General features: G+C 45.6%; 1 long non-coding RNA gene across 1 annotated transcript; it reads left to right on the forward strand.

The window, feature by feature from the left end:
- Window positions 1-1,816: 1,816 nt before the first annotated feature.
- LOC135111367 (uncharacterized) lies at window positions 1,817-25,333 on the forward strand. Its single transcript, XR_010273714.1, has 9 exons — window positions 1,817-2,012; window positions 3,201-3,317; window positions 7,690-7,889; window positions 9,080-9,196; window positions 13,565-13,764; window positions 14,963-15,079; window positions 19,448-19,647; window positions 20,840-20,956; window positions 25,206-25,333. It is a non-coding gene; the product is annotated as an uncharacterized LOC135111367 (long non-coding RNA).
- The last annotated feature ends 539 nt before the right edge of the window (window positions 25,334-25,872 follow it).

The following is a 25,872-nucleotide window of genomic DNA, read 5'->3' on the forward strand; positions in this document are numbered from 1 at the left end:
ACTGATTGATTGGCTGGTTGGTTGAATGGCTAGCTGGCTGGTTGAATGGCTGACTGACTGACTGACTGACTGACTGACTGACTTACTGACTGACTGACTGACTGACTGACTGACTAACTGACTAGCTGAGTGACTGATTGATTGGCTGGTTGGTTGAATGGCTAGCTGGCTGGTTGAATGGCTGACTGACTGACTGACTGACTGACTGACTGACTGACTGACTGACTGACTGACTGACTGAGTGACTGATTGATTGGCTAGTTGGTTGAATGGCTAGCTGGCTGGTTGAATGGCTGACTGACTGGCTGACTGACTGACTGACTGACTGACTGACTGACTGACTGACTGACTGACTGACTAGCTGAGTGACTGATTGATTGGCTGGTTGGTTGAATGCCTAGCTGGCTGGTTGAATGGCTGACTGACTGACTGACTGACTGACTGACTGACTGACTGACTGACTGACTGACTGACTAGCTGAGTGACTGATTTATTGGCTGGTTGGTTGAATGGCTAGCTGGCTGGTTGAATGGCTAACTGACTGACTGACTGACTGACTGACTGACTGACTGACTGACTGACTGACTGACTGACTGACTAACTGAGTGACTGATTGATTGGCTGGTTGGTTGAATGGCTAGCTGGCTGGTTGAATGGCTGACTGACTGACTGACTGACTGACTGACTGACTGACTGACTGACTGACTGACTGACTGACTAACTGACTAGCTGAGTGACTGATTGATTGGCTGGTTGGTTGAATGGCTAGCTGGCTGGTTGAATGGCTGACTGACTGACTGACTGACTGACTGACTGACTGACTGACTGACTAGCTGAGTGACTGATTGATTGGCTAGTTGGTTGAATGGCTAGCTGGCTGGTTGAATGGCTGACTGACTGGCTGACTGACTGACTGACTGACTGACTGACTGACTGACTGACTGACTGACTGACTAGCTGAGTGACTGATTGATTGGCTGGTTGGTTGAATGGCTAGCTGGCTGGTTGAATGGCTGACTGACTGACTGACTGACTGACTGACTGACTGACTGACTGACTGAGGCAGAGAGACAGGTAGGTGTTGGCAGGGTTGGTTTGGTTTGGAGTGTTGAGGTTTTATGATATTGTAGAGACAGAGAGGTTCAAAGCTTAATTAGACTTGTATCTTTGAGCCATGAGTCAGTAGAGAGGGAGAAAGAGGCAGACAGGCAGAGAGACAGGAAAAACAGGGAGGAAGAAAAGCTATTTGCACTGTACCTATAGGTCAGTATGGTGTAGAGTTGTATACTTGAATCAAGAGTAAATATAGACGCAGATACGAAGGCGGGCAAGCTGAGAGAGAGGGAAAGAAAGGGTCTGAATGAAAGGGAGGAGTCAGGCCTGCAGAAGGGGAGCTTTTGGTATTGTTTACTGATTAGTGTGATAAAGTGTTGTGTTGTGTTGTGAGGTGCAGAGAAAGAGAGAGAGGCTTGTGTGGTGATATTTCATGTTGATGTACAGCAATATGAAATAGTTCTCAGGAGAGAGAGAAAGAGATAGAAATTAGTGACACACACACACACACACACACACACACACACACACACACACACACACACACAGTAATACTCTATAGAAACCTATTTCTTTCCTAATTTGTCTATCTCCATCTTGTTTTTCATTGTAAGTCATTAATGTTTATCTTGTATTGTCTTGGCATTATTAAAACATGAGGTATATTATTATTAGTGGTTGTAGTTTTGTATCACAACATTAACTTATATTAGTTTTGCCTGAAAATCTCTCGTTTTCTAACATTCTCCCATCCTGCAGGCCTGAGTCCAGACCGAGACCCAGAGAAATGTAAACAAACGCACCAGTCAGACTTGATATAGGAGTGAATTTGTTGCTTTTTAAAGCGGCAGTCGGTCTGTACATGTGTGAGGTGGCGAGGGGTGTCGCCAGGGGGCGGCTAGTAGCGTCTGCCACCAGGGAAATATGTAAAAACATAAAAAAGACGCTTCTCAAGAAAGGTAAGGCCGGTTGCAGCTTTTATTTTTTCTTTATTTCTTTCCATCAGGTTAGGTTTATATTAATTCAGTTAGTTAGGTTTGGTTAAGTCTCTCTCTCTCTCTCTCTCTCTCTCTCTCTCTCTCTCTCTCTCTCTCTCTCTCTCTCTCTCTCTCTCTCTCTGTGGTGCTAATGGTGCAGGAAGGCCTTGTCTACCTGCACCATAAGCCACTATACCATGCGTCACTGTACATTTAAACTGTACCCCAAAAACTTAACCTAACTGGCCCTCACTTAAAAAAAAATATATCGTTTTTTTTTCGTGTTCTTAATATTTCAGTGCTACAATACCACATCACTGTACCCTATGATGCTAATGGTGCAGGAAGGCCTTGTCTACCTTCACCATAAGCGACTGTACCATGCGTCACTGTACCTTAAAACTGTACCACAAAAACAACCTAACTGGCCCTCACCTGAAAAAAAATATCTTTTTTTTTTTGTGTTTGCTTAATATTTCAGTGCTACAGTACCACAGCACTGTACTCTATGGTGCTAATGGTGCAGGAAGGCCTTGTCTACCTTCACCATAAGCCACTGTACCATGTGTCACTGTACCTTAAATCTGTACCACAAAAACAACCTAACTGGCCCTCACCTGAAAAAAAATCTCTTTTTTTTTTAACCTAACCTAACCTAACCTAACCTTACCTAACCTAACCTAACCTAACCTAACCTGACCTGACCTGACCTAACCTAACCTAACCTAACCTAACCTAACCTGACCTAACCTAACCTAACCTAACCTAACCTGACCTGACCTAACCTAACCTAACCTAACCTAACCTAACCTAACCTAACCTAACCTATCCTAACCTAACCGAGACATTAAAAATTAGTCACAAGGCAAAAAGACGATTCAAAGTGACTGACATACCAAGCAATTAATTAGTGAAATCAGTCTTTGTTGACTACTCCAAAGCCTTTCAGTTTGTCGACCTCAGTATACTGTTAGGAAAAAGTGCATTATTAAGACATTATTAGTGGTTGTATCACGGTATTTTATAATAGACTTATAACTAGTTTCCCCTGAAAATCTTTCGTTTTCTATCATTCTTTCATTCTACACGCCAGAGCCCTGACAGAGACCCAGAGAAATGTAAACAGGCACGAGTCAGACTTGATATAGGGCTGAATTTGTTGCTTTTCAGAGAGGGGCAGTCGGTCTGTACATGCGTGAGGTGGCGAGAGGCGTGTCCAGGGGGCGGCTAGTAGCGTGTGCCACCGTGGAAATATGTACAGACATAAAGAAGACGCCCTCAAGAAAGGTAAGGCCGGTTCCAGCTTTTATTTTTATTTATTTATTTCCATCCCGGCCTGGGACCCCCCCTTTCCCGAGTCCTGAGGTGTTGGGGGACGGCCCGGGGGTGCTGTGTGCCCGTGAGTGTACCAGGTGCTCAAGCTTATACAAAACAAGGAAAGTTTGAAGCATTTTTAGAGGGGCAGTCGGTCTGTACATGCGTGTACATTAATTTTGAGGTGTTCCTTGTCATCCCCTGTCACTCCTGCCTGCCTCTGTCACCTCTACCAATCCCTGTCAAGCTCTGCCAAGCCCTTTGTCACCTCTCAAGTAATGAGGTGGCTTGAGATGTGAGATTTTAAACAGAAGCCTTTGCTGTCACCCCTGCCAAGCCCTACCAAACCCTGTCAGCCCCCACCAAGGCCCTCTCAAGCCACCACTCAACCCCCTACCGAGACCTATCAGCTCTATAATCTGAAAAAAGTGCAGTGTCTTAGGAGGGATTGATTAAGTAAACAGTGACTTATGGCCAAAATGGAACTATATGGAGATTAAGTAGAGATTAGAATAGAAGCTGAAATTGAGCAGGATAGTTACAATCACAGACTTCCAACTTGCTACTCCTTGGTGTGAAAGAATCTGCAGGAAATTAAGTACATGGCAACTCCTGTTAGTCCCTCATGTGTTCTTGAAAGCAGACTGACAGATTCAGTGTGTGACATGCTGACGTGGGGGAAGGCTGTCTGGTGGCTGCTCTATGCTGTAGCTAACAAAATGGTTGTGTTTCAAGTGTTGTCATGCCTGGAAAGTCTACAGGTCATCATTACTAGTATAAATGTGTACTACAATGGTGAAATTTAGTGAAAAAATGTGCTGTTTATGTATTGGCAGGGAAAGATTTGTGCTCATCAAGACAATGATAAAAAAATTTTTTATATTATTATTATTATTACTATTTTTTTTCTTTTACTTGTTTTGCTGTAAGATGAGACTACAATAACTGCCCCTTGATGCCCTATAAGGTACCGCCAAGCACCAAGGGGCGGCCACCACGGTGCACAGTGAAGCACGTCCCAGCATCCCTGTCACCATCTTTTCCCTGCCAATAATTATGCATTACATTTCCCAACTAATTTCATTCTAGTGCAACATTTCTACTACTAATGGTGACCTGTACACTTCCCAGCATGACCAGTACAGCACTTCAAACAAACACAGCCTTTTCTTAGCCACAGCAAGGTGCAGCCACGACAGACAGCCTTCCCTAAGTCAGCATGTCACACTGCATCCATAACACTGAGCTTCCAGGAACACATCTGGGGGACTGATACAAGTTGCTGTGTAGGTCATTTGTCCCAGCAGACTCTTTCACACCAAGCAGGCATGAGGTGGTAGTCTGTGCAGTGCGTCAGTGCTTGGAATTTTGAACCGGTCTTGCTGCATCTATGGCCCAGAGACCAAACACAGACCAAACAGAGGGCTAGCTGAACCTAACACAAACCAAACAGACGCCCACCAGAACCATACACAGGCCCACAGAACTAACTGACTGGCTGGCCGGCTGACTCGCTGGCTGAGTGACTGACTGACTGACTGACTGACTGGCTGGCTGGCTGGCTGGCTTGCTGGCTGGCTTACTAACTGACTGACTGACTGACTGGCTGGCTGAGTGACTGATTGACTGGCTGGTTAGCTAGTTGGGTGGCTAGCTGGTTGGTTGAATGGCTGACTGACTGACTGACTGACTGACTGACTGACTGACTAGCTGAGTGACTGATTGATTGGCTGGTTGGTTGAATGCCTAGCTGGCTGGTTGAATGGCTGACTGACTGACTGACTGACTGACTGACTGACTGACTGACTGACTGACTGACTGACTGACTAACTGACTGACTGACTAGCTGAGTGACTGATTGATTGGCTGGTTTGTCGAATGGCTAGCTGGCTGGTTGAATGGCTAACTGACTGACTGACTGACTGACTGACTGACTGACTGACTGACTGACTAACTGAGTGACTGATTGATTGGCTGGTTGGTTGAATGGCTAGCTGGCTGGTTGAATGGCTGACTGACTGACTGACTGACTGACTTACTGACTGACTGACTGACTAACTGACTAGCTGAGTGACTGATTGATTGGCTGGTTGGTTGAATGGCTGACTGACTGACTGACTGACTGACTGACTGACTGACTGACTGACTGACTGACTAGCTGAGTGACTGATTGATTGGCTAGTTGGTTGAATGGCTAGCTGGCTGGTTGAATGGCTGACTGACTGGCTGACTGACTGACTAACTGACTGACTGACTGACTGACTGACTGACTGACTGACTAGCTGAGTGACTGATTGATTGGCTGGTTGGTTGCATGCCTAGCTGGCTGGTTGAATGGCTGACTGACTGACTGACTGACTGACTGACTGACTGACTGACTGACTGACTGACTGACTGACTGACTAGCTGAGTGACTGATTGATTGGCTGGTTGGTTGAATGTCTAGCTGGCTGGTTGAATGGCTAACTGACTGACTGACTGACTGACTGACTGACTGACTGACTGACTGACTGACTGACTAACTGAGTGACTGATTGATTGGCTGGTTGGTTGAATGGCTAGCTGGCTGGTTGAATGGCTGACTGACTGACTGACTGACTGACTGACTGACTTACTGACTGACTGACTGACTGACTGACTGACTAACTGACTAGCTGAGTGACTGATTGATTGGCTGGTTGGTTGAATGGCTAGCTGGCTGGTTGAATGGCTGACTGACTGACTGACTGACTGACTGACTGACTGACTGACTGACTGACTGACTGACTGAGTGACTGATTGATTGGCTAGTTGGTTGAATGGCTAGCTGGCTGGTTGAATGGCTGACTGACTGGCTGACTGACTGACTGACTGACTGACTGACTGACTGACTGACTGACTGACTGACTAGCTGAGTGACTGATTGATTGGCTGGTTGGTTGAATGCCTAGCTGGCTGGTTGAATGGCTGACTGACTGACTGACTGACTGACTGACTGACTGACTGACTGACTGACTGACTGACTAGCTGAGTGACTGATTTATTGGCTGGTTGGTTGAATGGCTAGCTGGCTGGTTGAATGGCTAACTGACTGACTGACTGACTGACTGACTGACTGACTGACTGACTGACTGACTGACTGACTGACTAACTGAGTGACTGATTGATTGGCTGGTTGGTTGAATGGCTAGCTGGCTGGTTGAATGGCTGACTGACTGACTGACTGACTGACTGACTGACTGACTGACTGACTGACTGACTGACTGACTAACTGACTAGCTGAGTGACTGATTGATTGGCTGGTTGGTTGAATGGCTAGCTGGCTGGTTGAATGGCTGACTGACTGACTGACTGACTGACTGACTGACTGACTGACTGACTAGCTGAGTGACTGATTGATTGGCTAGTTGGTTGAATGGCTAGCTGGCTGGTTGAATGGCTGACTGACTGGCTGACTGACTGACTGACTGACTGACTGACTGACTGACTGACTGACTGACTGACTAGCTGAGTGACTGATTGATTGGCTGGTTGGTTGAATGGCTAGCTGGCTGGTTGAATGGCTGACTGACTGACTGACTGACTGACTGACTGACTGACTGACTGACTGAGGCAGAGAGACAGGTAGGTGTTGGCAGGGTTGGTTTGGTTTGGAGTGTTGAGGTTTTATGATATTGTAGAGACAGAGAGGTTCAAAGCTTAATTAGACTTGTATCTTTGAGCCATGAGTCAGTAGAGAGGGAGAAAGAGGCAGACAGGCAGAGAGACAGGAAAAACAGGGAGGAAGAAAAGCTATTTGCACTGTACCTATAGGTCAGTATGGTGTAGAGTTGTATACTTGAATCAAGAGTAAATATAGACGCAGATACGAAGGCGGGCAAGCTGAGAGAGAGGGAAAGAAAGGGTCTGAATGAAAGGGAGGAGTCAGGCCTGCAGAAGGGGAGCTTTTGGTATTGTTTACTGATTAGTGTGATAAAGTGTTGTGTTGTGTTGTGAGGTGCAGAGAAAGAGAGAGAGGCTTGTGTGGTGATATTTCATGTTGATGTACAGCAATATGAAATAGTTCTCAGGAGAGAGAGAAAGAGATAGAAATTAGTGACACACACACACACACACACACACACACACACACACACACACACACACACACACACAGTAATACTCTATAGAAACCTATTTCTTTCCTAATTTGTCTATCTCCATCTTGTTTTTCATTGTAAGTCATTAATGTTTATCTTGTATTGTCTTGGCATTATTAAAACATGAGGTATATTATTATTAGTGGTTGTAGTTTTGTATCACAACATTAACTTATATTAGTTTTGCCTGAAAATCTCTCGTTTTCTAACATTCTCCCATCCTGCAGGCCTGAGTCCAGACCGAGACCCAGAGAAATGTAAACAAACGCACCAGTCAGACTTGATATAGGAGTGAATTTGTTGCTTTTTAAAGCGGCAGTCGGTCTGTACATGTGTGAGGTGGCGAGGGGTGTCGCCAGGGGGCGGCTAGTAGCGTCTGCCACCAGGGAAATATGTAAAAACATAAAAAAGACGCTTCTCAAGAAAGGTAAGGCCGGTTGCAGCTTTTATTTTTTCTTTATTTCTTTCCATCAGGTTAGGTTTATATTAATTCAGTTAGTTAGGTTTGGTTAAGTCTCTCTCTCTCTCTCTCTCTCTCTCTCTCTCTCTCTCTCTCTCTCTCTCTCTCTCTCTCTCTCTCTCTCTCTCTGTGGTGCTAATGGTGCAGGAAGGCCTTGTCTACCTGCACCATAAGCCACTATACCATGCGTCACTGTACATTTAAACTGTACCCCAAAAACTTAACCTAACTGGCCCTCACTTAAAAAAAAATATATCGTTTTTTTTTCGTGTTCTTAATATTTCAGTGCTACAATACCACATCACTGTACCCTATGATGCTAATGGTGCAGGAAGGCCTTGTCTACCTTCACCATAAGCGACTGTACCATGCGTCACTGTACCTTAAAACTGTACCACAAAAACAACCTAACTGGCCCTCACCTGAAAAAAAATATCTTTTTTTTTTTGTGTTTGCTTAATATTTCAGTGCTACAGTACCACAGCACTGTACTCTATGGTGCTAATGGTGCAGGAAGGCCTTGTCTACCTTCACCATAAGCCACTGTACCATGTGTCACTGTACCTTAAATCTGTACCACAAAAACAACCTAACTGGCCCTCACCTGAAAAAAAATCTCTTTTTTTTTTAACCTAACCTAACCTAACCTAACCTTACCTAACCTAACCTAACCTAACCTAACCTGACCTGACCTGACCTAACCTAACCTAACCTAACCTAACCTAACCTGACCTAACCTAACCTAACCTAACCTAACCTGACCTGACCTAACCTAACCTAACCTAACCTAACCTAACCTAACCTAACCTAACCTATCCTAACCTAACCGAGACATTAAAAATTAGTCACAAGGCAAAAAGACGATTCAAAGTGACTGACATACCAAGCAATTAATTAGTGAAATCAGTCTTTGTTGACTACTCCAAAGCCTTTCAGTTTGTCGACCTCAGTATACTGTTAGGAAAAAGTGCATTATTAAGACATTATTAGTGGTTGTATCACGGTATTTTATAATAGACTTATAACTAGTTTCCCCTGAAAATCTTTCGTTTTCTATCATTCTTTCATTCTACACGCCAGAGCCCTGACAGAGACCCAGAGAAATGTAAACAGGCACGAGTCAGACTTGATATAGGGCTGAATTTGTTGCTTTTCAGAGAGGGGCAGTCGGTCTGTACATGCGTGAGGTGGCGAGAGGCGTGTCCAGGGGGCGGCTAGTAGCGTGTGCCACCGTGGAAATATGTACAGACATAAAGAAGACGCCCTCAAGAAAGGTAAGGCCGGTTCCAGCTTTTATTTTTATTTATTTATTTCCATCCCGGCCTGGGACCCCCCCTTTCCCGAGTCCTGAGGTGTTGGGGGACGGCCCGGGGGTGCTGTGTGCCCGTGAGTGTACCAGGTGCTCAAGCTTATACAAAACAAGGAAAGTTTGAAGCATTTTTAGAGGGGCAGTCGGTCTGTACATGCGTGTACATTAATTTTGAGGTGTTCCTTGTCATCCCCTGTCACTCCTGCCTGCCTCTGTCACCTCTACCAATCCCTGTCAAGCTCTGCCAAGCCCTTTGTCACCTCTCAAGTAATGAGGTGGCTTGAGATGTGAGATTTTAAACAGAAGCCTTTGCTGTCACCCCTGCCAAGCCCTACCAAACCCTGTCAGCCCCCACCAAGGCCCTCTCAAGCCACCACTCAACCCCCTACCGAGACCTATCAGCTCTATAATCTGAAAAAAGTGCAGTGTCTTAGGAGGGATTGATTAAGTAAACAGTGACTTATGGCCAAAATGGAACTATATGGAGATTAAGTAGAGATTAGAATAGAAGCTGAAATTGAGCAGGATAGTTACAATCACAGACTTCCAACTTGCTACTCCTTGGTGTGAAAGAATCTGCAGGAAATTAAGTACATGGCAACTCCTGTTAGTCCCTCATGTGTTCTTGAAAGCAGACTGACAGATTCAGTGTGTGACATGCTGACGTGGGGGAAGGCTGTCTGGTGGCTGCTCTATGCTGTAGCTAACAAAATGGTTGTGTTTCAAGTGTTGTCATGCCTGGAAAGTCTACAGGTCATCATTACTAGTATAAATGTGTACTACAATGGTGAAATTTAGTGAAAAAATGTGCTGTTTATGTATTGGCAGGGAAAGATTTGTGCTCATCAAGACAATGATAAAAAAATTTTTTATATTATTATTATTATTACTATTTTTTTTCTTTTACTTGTTTTGCTGTAAGATGAGACTACAATAACTGCCCCTTGATGCCCTATAAGGTACCGCCAAGCACCAAGGGGCGGCCACCACGGTGCACAGTGAAGCACGTCCCAGCATCCCTGTCACCATCTTTTCCCTGCCAATAATTATGCATTACATTTCCCAACTAATTTCATTCTAGTGCAACATTTCTACTACTAATGGTGACCTGTACACTTCCCAGCATGACCAGTACAGCACTTCAAACAAACACAGCCTTTTCTTAGCCACAGCAAGGTGCAGCCACGACAGACAGCCTTCCCTAAGTCAGCATGTCACACTGCATCCATAACACTGAGCTTCCAGGAACACATCTGGGGGACTGATACAAGTTGCTGTGTAGGTCATTTGTCCCAGCAGACTCTTTCACACCAAGCAGGCATGAGGTGGTAGTCTGTGCAGTGCGTCAGTGCTTGGAATTTTGAACCGGTCTTGCTGCATCTATGGCCCAGAGACCAAACACAGACCAAACAGAGGGCTAGCTGAACCTAACACAAACCAAACAGACGCCCACCAGAACCATACACAGGCCCACAGAACTAACTGACTGGCTGGCCGGCTGACTCGCTGGCTGAGTGACTGACTGACTGACTGACTGACTGGCTGGCTGGCTGGCTGGCTTGCTGGCTGGCTTACTAACTGACTGACTGACTGACTGGCTGGCTGAGTGACTGATTGACTGGCTGGTTAGCTAGTTGGGTGGCTAGCTGGTTGGTTGAATGGCTGACTGACTGACTGACTGACTGACTGACTGACTGACTAGCTGAGTGACTGATTGATTGGCTGGTTGGTTGAATGCCTAGCTGGCTGGTTGAATGGCTGACTGACTGACTGACTGACTGACTGACTGACTGACTGACTGACTGACTGACTGACTGACTAACTGACTGACTGACTAGCTGAGTGACTGATTGATTGGCTGGTTTGTCGAATGGCTAGCTGGCTGGTTGAATGGCTAACTGACTGACTGACTGACTGACTGACTGACTGACTGACTGACTGACTAACTGAGTGACTGATTGATTGGCTGGTTGGTTGAATGGCTAGCTGGCTGGTTGAATGGCTGACTGACTGACTGACTGACTGACTTACTGACTGACTGACTGACTAACTGACTAGCTGAGTGACTGATTGATTGGCTGGTTGGTTGAATGGCTGACTGACTGACTGACTGACTGACTGACTGACTGACTGACTGACTGACTGACTAGCTGAGTGACTGATTGATTGGCTAGTTGGTTGAATGGCTAGCTGGCTGGTTGAATGGCTGACTGACTGGCTGACTGACTGACTAACTGACTGACTGACTGACTGACTGACTGACTGACTGACTAGCTGAGTGACTGATTGATTGGCTGGTTGGTTGCATGCCTAGCTGGCTGGTTGAATGGCTGACTGACTGACTGACTGACTGACTGACTGACTGACTGACTGACTGACTGACTGACTGACTGACTAGCTGAGTGACTGATTGATTGGCTGGTTGGTTGAATGTCTAGCTGGCTGGTTGAATGGCTAACTGACTGACTGACTGACTGACTGACTGACTGACTGACTGACTGACTGACTGACTAACTGAGTGACTGATTGATTGGCTGGTTGGTTGAATGGCTAGCTGGCTGGTTGAATGGCTGACTGACTGACTGACTGACTGACTGACTGACTTACTGACTGACTGACTGACTGACTGACTGACTAACTGACTAGCTGAGTGACTGATTGATTGGCTGGTTGGTTGAATGGCTAGCTGGCTGGTTGAATGGCTGACTGACTGACTGACTGACTGACTGACTGACTGACTGACTGACTGACTGACTGACTGAGTGACTGATTGATTGGCTAGTTGGTTGAATGGCTAGCTGGCTGGTTGAATGGCTGACTGACTGGCTGACTGACTGACTGACTGACTGACTGACTGACTGACTGACTGACTGACTGACTAGCTGAGTGACTGATTGATTGGCTGGTTGGTTGAATGCCTAGCTGGCTGGTTGAATGGCTGACTGACTGACTGACTGACTGACTGACTGACTGACTGACTGACTGACTGACTGACTAGCTGAGTGACTGATTTATTGGCTGGTTGGTTGAATGGCTAGCTGGCTGGTTGAATGGCTAACTGACTGACTGACTGACTGACTGACTGACTGACTGACTGACTGACTGACTGACTGACTGACTAACTGAGTGACTGATTGATTGGCTGGTTGGTTGAATGGCTAGCTGGCTGGTTGAATGGCTGACTGACTGACTGACTGACTGACTGACTGACTGACTGACTGACTGACTGACTGACTGACTAACTGACTAGCTGAGTGACTGATTGATTGGCTGGTTGGTTGAATGGCTAGCTGGCTGGTTGAATGGCTGACTGACTGACTGACTGACTGACTGACTGACTGACTGACTGACTAGCTGAGTGACTGATTGATTGGCTAGTTGGTTGAATGGCTAGCTGGCTGGTTGAATGGCTGACTGACTGGCTGACTGACTGACTGACTGACTGACTGACTGACTGACTGACTGACTGACTGACTAGCTGAGTGACTGATTGATTGGCTGGTTGGTTGAATGGCTAGCTGGCTGGTTGAATGGCTGACTGACTGACTGACTGACTGACTGACTGACTGACTGACTGACTGAGGCAGAGAGACAGGTAGGTGTTGGCAGGGTTGGTTTGGTTTGGAGTGTTGAGGTTTTATGATATTGTAGAGACAGAGAGGTTCAAAGCTTAATTAGACTTGTATCTTTGAGCCATGAGTCAGTAGAGAGGGAGAAAGAGGCAGACAGGCAGAGAGACAGGAAAAACAGGGAGGAAGAAAAGCTATTTGCACTGTACCTATAGGTCAGTATGGTGTAGAGTTGTATACTTGAATCAAGAGTAAATATAGACGCAGATACGAAGGCGGGCAAGCTGAGAGAGAGGGAAAGAAAGGGTCTGAATGAAAGGGAGGAGTCAGGCCTGCAGAAGGGGAGCTTTTGGTATTGTTTACTGATTAGTGTGATAAAGTGTTGTGTTGTGTTGTGAGGTGCAGAGAAAGAGAGAGAGGCTTGTGTGGTGATATTTCATGTTGATGTACAGCAATATGAAATAGTTCTCAGGAGAGAGAGAAAGAGATAGAAATTAGTGACACACACACACACACACACACACACACACACACACACACACACACACACACAGTAATACTCTATAGAAACCTATTTCTTTCCTAATTTGTCTATCTCCATCTTGTTTTTCATTGTAAGTCATTAATGTTTATCTTGTATTGTCTTGGCATTATTAAAACATGAGGTATATTATTATTAGTGGTTGTAGTTTTGTATCACAACATTAACTTATATTAGTTTTGCCTGAAAATCTCTCGTTTTCTAACATTCTCCCATCCTGCAGGCCTGAGTCCAGACCGAGACCCAGAGAAATGTAAACAAACGCACCAGTCAGACTTGATATAGGAGTGAATTTGTTGCTTTTTAAAGCGGCAGTCGGTCTGTACATGTGTGAGGTGGCGAGGGGTGTCGCCAGGGGGCGGCTAGTAGCGTCTGCCACCAGGGAAATATGTAAAAACATAAAAAAGACGCTTCTCAAGAAAGGTAAGGCCGGTTGCAGCTTTTATTTTTTCTTTATTTCTTTCCATCAGGTTAGGTTTATATTAATTCAGTTAGTTAGGTTTGGTTAAGTCTCTCTCTCTCTCTCTCTCTCTCTCTCTCTCTCTCTCTCTCTCTCTCTCTCTCTCTCTCTCTCTCTCTCTCTCTCTCTCTCTGTGGTGCTAATGGTGCAGGAAGGCCTTGTCTACCTGCACCATAAGCCACTATACCATGCGTCACTGTACATTTAAACTGTACCCCAAAAACTTAACCTAACTGGCCCTCACTTAAAAAAAAATATATCGTTTTTTTTTCGTGTTCTTAATATTTCAGTGCTACAATACCACATCACTGTACCCTATGATGCTAATGGTGCAGGAAGGCCTTGTCTACCTTCACCATAAGCGACTGTACCATGCGTCACTGTACCTTAAAACTGTACCACAAAAACAACCTAACTGGCCCTCACCTGAAAAAAAATATCTTTTTTTTTTTGTGTTTGCTTAATATTTCAGTGCTACAGTACCACAGCACTGTACTCTATGGTGCTAATGGTGCAGGAAGGCCTTGTCTACCTTCACCATAAGCCACTGTACCATGTGTCACTGTACCTTAAATCTGTACCACAAAAACAACCTAACTGGCCCTCACCTGAAAAAAAATCTCTTTTTTTTTTAACCTAACCTAACCTAACCTAACCTTACCTAACCTAACCTAACCTAACCTAACCTGACCTGACCTGACCTAACCTAACCTAACCTAACCTAACCTAACCTGACCTAACCTAACCTAACCTAACCTAACCTGACCTGACCTAACCTAACCTAACCTAACCTAACCTAACCTAACCTAACCTAACCTATCCTAACCTAACCGAGACATTAAAAATTAGTCACAAGGCAAAAAGACGATTCAAAGTGACTGACATACCAAGCAATTAATTAGTGAAATCAGTCTTTGTTGACTACTCCAAAGCCTTTCAGTTTGTCGACCTCAGTATACTGTTAGGAAAAAGTGCATTATTAAGACATTATTAGTGGTTGTATCACGGTATTTTATAATAGACTTATAACTAGTTTCCCCTGAAAATCTTTCGTTTTCTATCATTCTTTCATTCTACACGCCAGAGCCCTGACAGAGACCCAGAGAAATGTAAACAGGCACGAGTCAGACTTGATATAGGGCTGAATTTGTTGCTTTTCAGAGAGGGGCAGTCGGTCTGTACATGCGTGAGGTGGCGAGAGGCGTGTCCAGGGGGCGGCTAGTAGCGTGTGCCACCGTGGAAATATGTACAGACATAAAGAAGACGCCCTCAAGAAAGGTAAGGCCGGTTCCAGCTTTTATTTTTATTTATTTATTTCCATCCCGGCCTGGGACCCCCCCTTTCCCGAGTCCTGAGGTGTTGGGGGACGGCCCGGGGGTGCTGTGTGCCCGTGAGTGTACCAGGTGCTCAAGCTTATACAAAACAAGGAAAGTTTGAAGCATTTTTAGAGGGGCAGTCGGTCTGTACATGCGTGTACATTAATTTTGAGGTGTTCCTTGTCATCCCCTGTCACTCCTGCCTGCCTCTGTCACCTCTACCAATCCCTGTCAAGCTCTGCCAAGCCCTTTGTCACCTCTCAAGTAATGAGGTGGCTTGAGATGTGAGATTTTAAACAGAAGCCTTTGCTGTCACCCCTGCCAAGCCCTACCAAACCCTGTCAGCCCCCACCAAGGCCCTCTCAAGCCACCACTCAACCCCCTACCGAGACCTATCAGCTCTATAATCTGAAAAAAGTGCAGTGTCTTAGGAGGGATTGATTAAGTAAACAGTGACTTATGGCCAAAATGGAACTATATGGAGATTAAGTAGAGATTAGAATAGAAGCTGAAATTGAGCAGGATAGTTACAATCACAGACTTCCAACTTGCTACTCCTTGGTGTGAAAGAATCTGCAGGAAATTAAGTACATGGCAACTCCTGTTAGTCCCTCATGTGTTCTTGAAAGCAGACTGACAGATTCAGTGTGTGACATGCTGACGTGGGGGAAGGCTGTCTGGTGGCTGCTCTATGCTGTAGCTAACAAAATGGTTGTGTTTCAAGTGTTGTCATGCCTGGAAAGTCTACAGGTCATCATTACTAGTATAAATGTGTACTACAATGGTGAAATTTAGTGAAAAAATGTGCTGTTTATGTATTGGCAGGGAAAGATTTGTGCTCATCAAGACAATGATAAAAAAAATTTTTATATTATTATTATTATTACTATTTTTTTTCTTTTACTTGTTTTGCTGTAAGATGAGACTACAATAACTGCCCCTTGATGCCCTATAAGGTACCGCCAAGCACCAAGGGGCGGCCACCACGGTGCACAGTGAAGCACGTCCCAGCATCCCTGTCACCATCTTTTCCCTGCCAATAATTATGCATTACATTTCCCAACTAATTTCATTCTAGTGCAACATTTCTACTACTAATGGTGACCTGTACACTTCCCAGCATGACCAGTACAGCACTTCAAACAAACACAGCCTTTTCTTAGCCACAGCAAGGTGCAGCCACGACAGACAGCCTTCCCTAAGTCAGCATGTCACACTGCATCCATAACACTGAGCTTCCAGGAACACATCTGGGGGACTGATACAAGTTGCTGTGTAGGTCATTTGTCCCAGCAGACTCTTTCACACCAAGCAGGCATGAGGTGGTAGTCTGTGCAGTGCGTCAGTGCTTGGAATTTTGAACCGGTCTTGCTGCATCTATGGCCCAGAGACCAAACACAGACCAAACAGAGGGCTAGCTGAACCTAACACAAACCAAACAGACGCCCACCAGAACCATACACAGGCCCACAGAACTAACTGACTGGCTGGCCGGCTGACTCGCTGGCTGAGTGACTGACTGACTGACTGACTGACTGGCTGGCTGGCTGGCTGGCTTGCTGGCTGGCTTACTAACTGACTGACTGACTGACTGGCTGGCTGAGTGACTGATTGACTGGCTGGTTAGCTAGTTGGGTGGCTAGCTGGTTGGTTGAATGGCTGACTGACTGACTGACTGACTGACTGACTGACTGACTAGCTGAGTGACTGATTGATTGGCTGGTTGGTTGAATGCCTAGCTGGCTGGTTGAATGGCTGACTGACTGACTGACTGACTGACTGACTGACTGACTGACTGACTGACTGACTGACTGACTAACTGACTGACTGACTAGCTGAGTGACTGATTGATTGGCTGGTTTGTCGAATGGCTAGCTGGCTGGTTGAATGGCTAACTGACTGACTGACTGACTGACTGACTGACTGACTGACTGACTGACTAACTGAGTGACTGATTGATTGGCTGGTTGGTTGAATGGCTAGCTGGCTGGTTGAATGGCTGACTGACTGACTGACTGACTGACTTACTGACTGACTGACTGACTAACTGACTAGCTGAGTGACTGATTGATTGGCTGGTTGGTTGAATGGCTGACTGACTGACTGACTGACTGACTGACTGACTGACTGACTGACTGACTGACTAGCTGAGTGACTGATTGATTGGCTAGTTGGTTGAATGGCTAGCTGGCTGGTTGAATGGCTGACTGACTGGCTGACTGACTGACTAACTGACTGACTGACTGACTGACTGACTGACTGACTGACTAGCTGAGTGACTGATTGATTGGCTGGTTGGTTGCATGCCTAGCTGGCTGGTTGAATGGCTGACTGACTGACTGACTGACTGACTGACTGACTGACTGACTGACTGACTGACTGACTGACTGACTAGCTGAGTGACTGATTGATTGGCTGGTTGGTTGAATGTCTAGCTGGCTGGTTGAATGGCTAACTGACTGACTGACTGACTGACTGACTGACTGACTGACTGACTGACTGACTGACTAACTGAGTGACTGATTGATTGGCTGGTTGGTTGAATGGCTAGCTGGCTGGTTGAATGGCTGACTGACTGACTGACTGACTGACTGACTGACTTACTGACTGACTGACTGACTGACTGACTGACTAACTGACTAGCTGAGTGACTGATTGATTGGCTGGTTGGTTGAATGGCTAGCTGGCTGGTTGAATGGCTGACTGACTGACTGACTGACTGACTGACTGACTGACTGACTGACTGACTGACTGACTGAGTGACTGATTGATTGGCTAGTTGGTTGAATGGCTAGCTGGCTGGTTGAATGGCTGACTGACTGGCTGACTGACTGACTGACTGACTGACTGACTGACTGACTGACTGACTGACTGACTAGCTGAGTGACTGATTGATTGGCTGGTTGGTTGAATGCCTAGCTGGCTGGTTGAATGGCTGACTGACTGACTGACTGACTGACTGACTGACTGACTGACTGACTGACTGACTGACTAGCTGAGTGACTGATTTATTGGCTGGTTGGTTGAATGGCTAGCTGGCTGGTTGAATGGCTAACTGACTGACTGACTGACTGACTGACTGACTGACTGACTGACTGACTGACTGACTGACTGACTAACTGAGTGACTGATTGATTGGCTGGTTGGTTGAATGGCTAGCTGGCTGGTTGAATGGCTGACTGACTGACTGACTGACTGACTGACTGACTGACTGACTGACTGACTGACTGACTGACTAACTGACTAGCTGAGTGACTGATTGATTGGCTGGTTGGTTGAATGGCTAGCTGGCTGGTTGAATGGCTGACTGACTGACTGACTGACTGACTGACTGACTGACTGACTGACTAGCTGAGTGACTGATTGATTGGCTAGTTGGTTGAATGGCTAGCTGGCTGGTTGAATGGCTGACTGACTGGCTGACTGACTGACTGACTGACTGACTGACTGACTGACTGACTGACTGACTGACTAGCTGAGTGACTGATTGATTGGCTGGTTGGTTGAATGGCTAGCTGGCTGGTTGAATGGCTGACTGACTGACTGACTGACTGACTGACTGACTGACTGACTGACTGAGGCAGAGAGACAGGTAGGTGTTGGCAGGGTTGGTTTGGTTTGGAGTGTTGAGGTTTTATGATATTGTAGAGACAGAGAGGTTCAAAGCTTAATTAGACTTGTATCTTTGAGCCATGAGTCAGTAGAGAGGGAGAAAGAGGCAGACAGGCAGAGAGACAGGAAAAACAGGGAGGAAGAAAAGCTATTTGCACTGTACCTATAGGTCAGTATGGTGTAGAGTTGTATACTTGAATCAAGAGTAAATATAGACGCAGATACGAAGGCGGGCAAGCTGAGAGAGAGGGAAAGAAAGGGTCTGAATGAAAGGGAGGAGTCAGGCCTGCAGAAGGGGAGCTTTTGGTATTGTTTACTGATTAGTGTGATAAAGTGTTGTGTTGTGTTGTGAGGTGCAGAGAAAGAGAGAGAGGCTTGTGTGGTGATATTTCATGTTGATGTACAGCAATATGAAATAGTTCTCAGGAGAGAGAGAAAGAGATAGAAATTAGTGACACACACACACACACACACACACACACACACACACACACACACACACACACAGTAATACTCTATAGAAACCTATTTCTTTCCTAATTTGTCTATCTCCATCTTGTTTTTCATTGTAAGTCATTAATGTTTATCTTGTATTGTCTTGGCATTATTAAAACATGAGGTATATTATTATTAGTGGTTGTAGTTTTGTATCACAACATTAACTTATATTAGTTTTGCCTGAAAATCTCTCGTTTTCTAACATTCTCCCATCCTGCAGGCCTGAGTCCAGACCGAGACCCAGAGAAATGTAAACAAACGCACCAGTCAGACTTGATATAGGAGTGAATTTGTTGCTTTTTAAAGCGGCAGTCGGTCTGTACATGTGTGAGGTGGCGAGGGGTGTCGCCAGGGGGCGGCTAGTAGCGTCTGCCACCAGGGAAATATGTAAAAACATAAAAAAGACGCTTCTCAAGAAAGGTAAGGCCGGTTGCAGCTTTTATTTTTTCTTTATTTCTTTCCATCAGGTTAGGTTTATATTAATTCAGTTAGTTAGGTTTGGTTAAGTCTCTCTCTCTCTCTCTCTCTCTCTCTCTCTCTCTCTCTCTCTCTCTCTCTCTCTCTCTCTCTCTCTCTCTCTCTCTGTGGTGCTAATGGTGCAGGAAGGCCTTGTCTACCTGCACCATAAGCCACTATACCATGCGTCACTGTACATTTAAACTGTACCCCAAAAACTTAACCTAACTGGCCCTCACTTAAAAAAAAATATATCGTTTTTTTTTCGTGTTCTTAATATTTCAGTGCTACAATACCACATCACTGTACCCTATGATGCTAATGGTGCAGGAAGGCCTTGTCTACCTTCACCATAAGCGACTGTACCATGCGTCACTGTACCTTAAAACTGTACCACAAAAACAACCTAACTGGCCCTCACCTGAAAAAAAATATCTTTTTTTTTTTGTGTTTGCTTAATATTTCAGTGCTACAGTACCACAGCACTGTACTCTATGGTGCTAATGGTGCAGGAAGGCCTTGTCTACCTTCACCATAAGCCACTGTACCATGTGTCACTGTACCTTAAATCTGTACCACAAAAACAACCTAACTGGCCCTCACCTGAAAAAAAATCTCTTTTTTTTTTAACCTAACCTAACCTAACCTAACCTTACCTAACCTAACCTAACCTAACCTAACCTGACCTGACCTGACCTAACCTAACCTAACCTAACCTAACCTAACCTGACCTAACCTAACCTAACCTAACCTAACCTGACCTGACCTAACCTAACCTAACCTAACCTAACCTAACCTAACCTAACCTAACCTATCCTAACCTAACCGAGACATTAAAAATTAGTCACAAGGCAAAAAGACGATTCAAAGTGACTGACATACCAAGCAATTAATTAGTGAAATCAGTCTTTGTTGACTACTCCAAAGCCTTTCAGTTTGTCGACCTCAGTATACTGTTAGGAAAAAGTGCATTATTAAGACATTATTAGTGGTTGTATCACGGTATTTTATAATAGACTTATAACTAGTTTCCCCTGAAAATCTTTCGTTTTCTATCATTCTTTCATTCTACACGCCAGAGCCCTGACAGAGACCCAGAGAAATGTAAACAGGCACGAGTCAGACTTGATATAGGGCTGAATTTGTTGCTTTTCAGAGAGGGGCAGTCGGTCTGTACATGCGTGAGGTGGCGAGAGGCGTGTCCAGGGGGCGGCTAGTAGCGTGTGCCACCGTGGAAATATGTACAGACATAAAGAAGACGCCCTCAAGAAAGGTAAGGCCGGTTCCAGCTTTTATTTTTATTTATTTATTTCCATCCCGGCCTGGGACCCCCCCTTTCCCGAGTCCTGAGGTGTTGGGGGACGGCCCGGGGGTGCTGTGTGCCCGTGAGTGTACCAGGTGCTCAAGCTTATACAAAACAAGGAAAGTTTGAAGCATTTTTAGAGGGGCAGTCGGTCTGTACATGCGTGTACATTAATTTTGAGGTGTTCCTTGTCATCCCCTGTCACTCCTGCCTGCCTCTGTCACCTCTACCAATCCCTGTCAAGCTCTGCCAAGCCCTTTGTCACCTCTCAAGTAATGAGGTGGCTTGAGATGTGAGATTTTAAACAGAAGCCTTTGCTGTCACCCCTGCCAAGCCCTACCAAACCCTGTCAGCCCCCACCAAGGCCCTCTCAAGCCACCACTCAACCCCCTACCGAGACCTATCAGCTCTATAATCTGAAAAAAGTGCAGTGTCTTAGGAGGGATTGATTAAGTAAACAGTGACTTATGGCCAAAATGGAACTATATGGAGATTAAGTAGAGATTAGAATAGAAGCTGAAATTGAGCAGGATAGTTACAATCACAGACTTCCAACTTGCTACTCCTTGGTGTGAAAGAATCTGCAGGAAATTAAGTACATGGCAACTCCTGTTAGTCCCTCATGTGTTCTTGAAAGCAGACTGACAGATTCAGTGTGTGACATGCTGACGTGGGGGAAGGCTGTCTGGTGGCTGCTCTATGCTGTAGCTAACAAAATGGTTGTGTTTCAAGTGTTGTCATGCCTGGAAAGTCTACAGGTCATCATTACTAGTATAAATGTGTACTACAATGGTGAAATTTAGTGAAAAAATGTGCTGTTTATGTATTGGCAGGGAAAGATTTGTGCTCATCAAGACAATGATAAAAAAAATTTTTATATTATTATTATTATTACTATTTTTTTTCTTTTACTTGTTTTGCTGTAAGATGAGACTACAATAACTGCCCCTTGATGCCCTATAAGGTACCGCCAAGCACCAAGGGGCGGCCACCACGGTGCACAGTGAAGCACGTCCCAGCATCCCTGTCACCATCTTTTCCCTGCCAATAATTATGCATTACATTTCCCAACTAATTTCATTCTAGTGCAACATTTCTACTACTAATGGTGACCTGTACACTTCCCAGCATGACCAGTACAGCACTTCAAACAAACACAGCCTTTTCTTAGCCACAGCAAGGTGCAGCCACGACAGACAGCCTTCCCTAAGTCAGCATGTCACACTGCATCCATAACACTGAGCTTCCAGGAACACATCTGGGGGACTGATACAAGTTGCTGTGTAGGTCATTTGTCCCAGCAGACTCTTTCACACCAAGCAGGCATGAGGTGGTAGTCTGTGCAGTGCGTCAGTGCTTGGAATTTTGAACCGGTCTTGCTGCATCTATGGCCCAGAGACCAAACACAGACCAAACAGAGGGCTAGCTGAACCTAACACAAACCAAACAGACGCCCACCAGAACCATACACAGGCCCACAGAACTAACTGACTGGCTGGCCGGCTGACTCGCTGGCTGAGTGACTGACTGACTGACTGACTGACTGGCTGGCTGGCTGGCTGGCTTGCTGGCTGGCTTACTAACTGACTGACTGACTGACTGGCTGGCTGAGTGACTGATTGACTGGCTGGTTAGCTAGTTGGGTGGCTAGCTGGTTGGTTGAATGGCTGACTGACTGACTGACTGACTGACTGACTGACTGACTAGCTGAGTGACTGATTGATTGGCTGGTTGGTTGAATGCCTAGCTGGCTGGTTGAATGGCTGACTGACTGACTGACTGACTGACTGACTGACTGACTGACTGACTGACTGACTGACTGACTAACTGACTGACTGACTAGCTGAGTGACTGATTGATTGGCTGGTTTGTCGAATGGCTAGCTGGCTGGTTGAATGGCTAACTGACTGACTGACTGACTGACTGACTGACTGACTGACTGACTGACTAACTGAGTGACTGATTGATTGGCTGGTTGGTTGAATGGCTAGCTGGCTGGTTGAATGGCTGACTGACTGACTGACTGACTGACTTACTGACTGACTGACTGACTAACTGACTAGCTGAGTGACTGATTGATTGGCTGGTTGGTTGAATGGCTGACTGACTGACTGACTGACTGACTGACTGACTGACTGACTGACTGACTGACTAGCTGAGTGACTGATTGATTGGCTAGTTGGTTGAATGGCTAGCTGGCTGGTTGAATGGCTGACTGACTGGCTGACTGACTGACTAACTGACTGACTGACTGACTGACTGACTGACTGACTGACTAGCTGAGTGACTGATTGATTGGCTGGTTGGTTGCATGCCTAGCTGGCTGGTTGAATGGCTGACTGACTGACTGACTGACTGACTGACTGACTGACTGACTGACTGACTGACTGACTAGCTGAGTGACTGATTGATTGGCTGGTTGGTTGAATGGCTAGCTGGCTGGTTGAATGGCTAACTGACTGACTGACTGACTGACTGACTGACTGACTGACTGACTGACTGACTGACTAACTGAGTGACTGATTGATTGGCTGGTTGGTTGAATGGCTAGCTGGCTGGTTGAATGGCTGACTGACTGACTGACTGACTGACTGACTGACTGACTGACTGACTGACTGACTGACTGACTAACTGACTAGCTGAGTGACTGATTGATTGGCTGGTTGGTTGAATGGCTAGCTGGCTGGTTGAATGGCTGACTGACTGACTGACTGACTGACTGACTGACTGACTGACTGACTGACTGACTGACTGAGTGACTGATTGATTGGCTAGTTGGTTGAATGGCTAGCTGGCTGGTTGAATGGCTGACTGACTGGCTGACTGACTGACTGACTGACTGACTGACTGACTGACTGACTGACTGACTGACTAGCTGAGTGACTGATTGATTGGCTGGTTGGTTGAATGCCTAGCTGGCTGGTTGAATGGCTGACTGACTGACTGACTGACTGACTGACTGACTGACTGACTGACTGACTGACTGACTAGCTGAGTGACTGATTTATTGGCTGGTTGGTTGAATGGCTAGCTGGCTGGTTGAATGGCTAACTGACTGACTGACTGACTGACTGACTGACTGACTGACTGACTGACTGACTGACTGACTGACTAACTGAGTGACTGATTGATTGGCTGGTTGGTTGAATGGCTAGCTGGCTGGTTGAATGGCTTACTGACTGACTGACTGACTGACTGACTGACTGACTGACTGACTGACTGACTGACTGACTAACTGACTAGCTGAGTGACTGATTGATTGGCTGGTTGGTTGAATGGCTAGCTGGCTGGTTGAATGGCTGACTGACTGACTGACTGACTGACTGACTGACTGACTGACTGACTGACTGACTGACTAGCTGAGTGACTGATTGATTGGCTAGTTGGTTGAATGGCTAGCTGGCTGGTTGAATGGCTGACTGACTGGCTGACTGACTGACTGACTGACTGACTGACTGACTGACTGACTGACTAGCTGAGTGACTGATTGATTGGCTGGTTGGTTGAATGGCTAGCTGGCTGGTTGAATGGCTGACTGACTGACTGACTGACTGACTGACTGACTGACTGACTGACTGAGGCAGAGAGACAGGTAGGTGTTGGCAGGGTTGGTTTGGTTTGGAGTGTTGAGGTTTTATGATATTGTAGAGACAGAGAGGTTCAAAGCTTAATTAGACTTGTATCTTTGAGCCATGAGTCAGTAGAGAGGGAGAAAGAGGCAGACAGGCAGAGAGACAGGAAAAACAGGGAGGAAGAAAAGCTATTTGCACTGTACCTATAGGTCAGTATGGTGTAGAGTTGTATACTTGAATCAAGAGTAAATATAGACGCAGATACGAAGGCGGGCAAGCTGAGAGAGAGGGAAAGAAAGGGTCTGAATGAAAGGGAGGAGTCAGGCCTGCAGAAGGGGAGCTTTTGGTATTGTTTACTGATTAGTGTGATAAAGTGTTGTGTTGTTAACAGAGGCATTAAAAATTAGAGTCATAAATATACAAGGCAAAAAGACGATTCAAAGTGACTGACATACCAAGCAATTAATTAGTGAAATCAGTCTTTGTTGACTACTCCAAAGCCTTTCAGTTTGTCGACCTCAGTATACTGTTAGGAAAAAGTGCATTATTAAGACATTATTCGTGGTTGTATCACGGTATTTTATAATAGACTTATAACTAGTTTCCCCTGAAAATCTCTCGTTTTCTAACATTCTCCCATCCTGCAGGCCTGAGTCCAGACCGAGACCCAGAGAAATGTAAACAAACGCACCAGTCAGACTTGATATAGGAGTGAATTTGTTGCTTTTTAAAGCGGCAGTCGGTCTGTACATGTGTGAGGTGGCGAGGGGTGTCGCCAGGGGGTGGCTAGTAGCGTCTGCCACCAGGGAAATATGTAAAAACATAAAAAAGACGCTTCTCAAGAAAGGTAAGGCCGGTTGCAGCTTTTATTTTTCTTTATTTCTTTCCATCAGGTTAGGTTTATATTAATTCAGTTAGTTAGGTTTGGTTAAGTCTCTCTCTCTCTCTCTCTCTCTCTCTCTCTCTCTCTCTCTCTCTCTCTCTCTCTCTCTCTCTCTCTCTCTCTCTCTCTCTCTCTCTCTCTCTCTCTCTCTCTCTCTCTCTCTCTCTCTCTCTCTCTCTCTGTCAGTGTATATGCGAGATAAATAATGTGAATGATGAAATAATGAGTGCAATAGTTCCCTTCACTACTGCACAGCTTGCAACTAACACTGCCCAGCCAGCCAGGGACCACAACTTGTCACTAGTGCTGTACTGTCATCTCTCTCTCTCTCTCTCTCTCTCTCTCTCTCTCTCTCTCTCTCTCTCTCTCTCTCTCTCTCTCTCTCTCTCTCTCTCTCTCTCTCTCTCTCTCTCTCTATCTATCTATCTATC

This window comes from Scylla paramamosain, chromosome 22 (assembly GCF_035594125.1).
Source record: "Scylla paramamosain isolate STU-SP2022 chromosome 22, ASM3559412v1, whole genome shotgun sequence".
Lineage (NCBI taxonomy): Eukaryota > Metazoa > Arthropoda > Malacostraca > Decapoda > Portunidae > Scylla > Scylla paramamosain.